This window comes from Lissotriton vulgaris, chromosome 9 (assembly GCF_964263255.1).
Source record: "Lissotriton vulgaris chromosome 9, aLisVul1.2, whole genome shotgun sequence".
Lineage (NCBI taxonomy): Eukaryota > Metazoa > Chordata > Amphibia > Caudata > Salamandridae > Lissotriton > Lissotriton vulgaris.
This window is the reverse complement of record NC_141697.1, coordinates 70,202,169-70,205,391: the sequence shown is the minus strand read 5'-3', so window position 1 is coordinate 70,205,391 and position 3,223 is coordinate 70,202,169.

The following is a 3,223-nucleotide window of genomic DNA, read 5'->3' as shown; positions in this document are numbered from 1 at the left end:
TGACTTCTTGTATGTCCAGAATCCAAACAAAAATTAAAAATCGCAGGACCTGGATAAGTCGGCGATAATAAGGTCAGTCACACCTGACCTTGATAAGTCCACAATAATAATGTCAGTCACAACAAGGTTCTGTGATTTTAAACTTTTGTTTGGATTCTGTACATACAAAAAGTCAGACTAAGTGGATACTTACCAAATCGCTATATGAAATACTAGCTGTACTCGGCAATGCGTTGCTGTGGCTCAGTCTGGTTAAATAGAAAAAAAAGAAAAGAGTAAGCGCACGTTTCTAATATGGTTAATTTCACAATGCTTGTGGGTATACAATATGTTTTTGTTGTTCCATTGTCTGTGCAGATATAGAGATTGTCTGGTTTGCCAACTCTAGAACACACGGTACAAAAGGGGGTGGTAATGGACGGAGCATCTGAACCAATCAAACACTCACACCCAGTCAAAAGATCTGGGTTTAATCCATCACCGTTCTTTAGCCCACTCTGCCACCCCAGTCCAGAAATGGCTATATGCAAATCAGTCTGACCCTGTGCCTCATGGGAACAGTCCAGCTTGAACTGCCAAGCCATGCCTTCCTTGGACCGGAAACAAGCTTCCGAGGACCGGTTTCTGGCATTCCAGCCGTCTTCAGCCCGGCTTGCTTGAATCCAGTGGCAAAGTGAGCAAGGGACTCACGTCTGAGCATACCCTGCCACACTTATGGCGGCCAAAAGCGGCACAAAAGGGGGTGGTAATGGACGGAGCATTTGAACCAATCAAACACTCACACCCAGTCAAAAGATCTGGGTTTAATCCATCACCGTTCTTTAGCCCACTCTGCCACCCCAGTTCAGACATGGCTATATGCAAATCAGTCTGACCCTGTGCCTCATGGGAACAGTCCAGCCCGAACTGCCAAGCCATGCCGTCCCTGGACCGGAAACAAGCTTCCGAGGACCGGTTTCTGGCATTCCAGCCCTCTTCAGCCCGGCTTGCTTGAATCCAGTGGCAAAGTGAGCAAGGGACTCACATCTGAGCATACCCTGCCACACTTATGGTGGCCAAAAGCGGTACAAAAGGGGGTGGTAATGGACGGAGCATCTGAACCAATCAAACACTCACACCCAGTCAAAAGATCTGGGTTTAATCCATCACCGTTCTTTAGCCCACTCTGCCACCCCAGTTCAGACATAGCTATATGCAAATCAGTCTGACCCTGTGCCTCATGGGAACAGTCCAGCCTGAACTGCCAAGCCATGCCTTCCCTGGACCGGAAACAAGCTTCCGAGGACCGGTTTCTGGCATTCCAGCCGTCTTCAGCCTGGCTTGCTTGAATCCAGTGGCAAAGTGAGCAAGGGACTCACGTCTGAGCATACCCTGCCACACTTATGGCGGTCAAAAGCGGCACAAAAGGGGGTGGTAATGGACGGAGCATCTGAACCAATCAAACACTCACACCCAGTCAAAAGATCTGGGTTTAATCCATCACCGTTCTTTAGCCCACTCTGCCACCCCAGTTCAGACATGGCTATATGCAAATCAGTCTGACCCTGTGCCTCATGGGAACAGTCCAGCCCGAACTGCCAAGCCATGCCGTCCCTGGACCGGAAACAAGCTTCCGAGGACCGGTTTCTGGCATTCCAGCCCTCTTCAGCCCGGCTTGCTTGAATCCAGGGGCAAAGTGAGCAAGGGACTCACATCTGAGCATACCCTGCCACACTTATGGCGGCCAAAAGCGGTACAAAAGGGGGTGGTAATGGACGGAGCATCTGAACCAATCAAACACTCACACCCAGTCAAAAGATCTGGGTTTAATCAATCACCGTTCTTTAGCCCACTCTGCCACCCCAGTTCAGACATAGCTATATGCAAATCAGTCTGACCCTGTGCCTCATGGGAACAGTCCAGCCTGAACTGCCAAGCCATGCCTTCCCTGGACCGGAAACAAGGAGGAGTGTGGCTCAATGGTTAGAGCGGCAGACTCTGATGCAGAGTTCTGGCCCGGGACCAGGGTTCAATTCCCGCCTCGGCAGGTCTTGGGCTTAATTTCCTCGGACCTGATAATTCTCGCCTCGGTGCCTATTCTAATCACGGGCCTCACGCTGCAACTCTGGGCAATAGCTTGCTTAACCTCCACACCGGCCCCAACAGCGCTAGGATGCCTGGCTTCACCCTGGGGGTGCCCAGGAGTGGACACTTCACAGGGAAAGCCAGGAGGGGTTCCACAGCGGTATGAGTAATAGCGCCAGGAAACCGCTTGGTGACAGTGCGCTCTACAAATACCTTGACATTTACATTTACATTTACAAACAAGCTTCCGAGGACCGGTTTCTGGCATTCCAGCCGTCTTCAGCCTGGCTTGCTTGAATCCAGTGGCAAAGTGAGCAAGGGACTCACGTCTGAGCATACCCTGCCACACTTATGGGGGCCAAAAGCAGTACAAAAGGGGGTGGTAATGGACGGAGCATCTGAACTAATCAGACACTCACACCCAGTCAAAATATCTGGGTTCAATCCATGCCTTTTCTTTAGCCCACTCTGCCACCCCAGTTCAGACATGGCTATATGCAAATCAGTCTGACCCTGTGCCTCATGGTAACAGTCCAGCCCGAACTGCCAAGCCATGCCTTCCCTGGACCGGAAACAAGCTTCTGAGGACCGGTTTCTGGCATTCCAACCGTCTTCAGCCCGGCTTGCTTGAATCAAGTGGCAAAGTGAGCAAGGGACTCACGTCTGAGCATACCCTGCCACACTTACGGTGGTTAAAAGTGGTACAAAAGGGGGTGGTAATAGACGGAGCATCTCAACCAAACAAACACCCACACCTAGTCAAAAGATCTGGGTTTAATCCATCACCGTTCTTTAGCCCACTCTGCCACCCCAGTTCAGACATGGCTATATGCAAATCAGTCTGACCCTGTGCCTCATGGGAACCGTCCAGACCGAACTGCCAAGCCATGCCTTCCCTGGACCGGAAAAGAGCTTCTGAGGACTCGTTTCTGGCATTCCAGCCGTCTTCAGCCCGGCTTGCTTGAATCCAGTGGCAAAGTGAGCAAGGGACTCACGTCTGAGCATACCCTGCCACACTTATGGCGGCCAAAAGCGGTACAAAAGGGGGTGGTGATGGACGGAGCATCTGAACCAATCAAACACTCACACCTAGTCAAAAGATCTGGGTTTAATCCATCACCAATCTTTAGCCCACTCTGCCACCCCAGTTCAGACATGG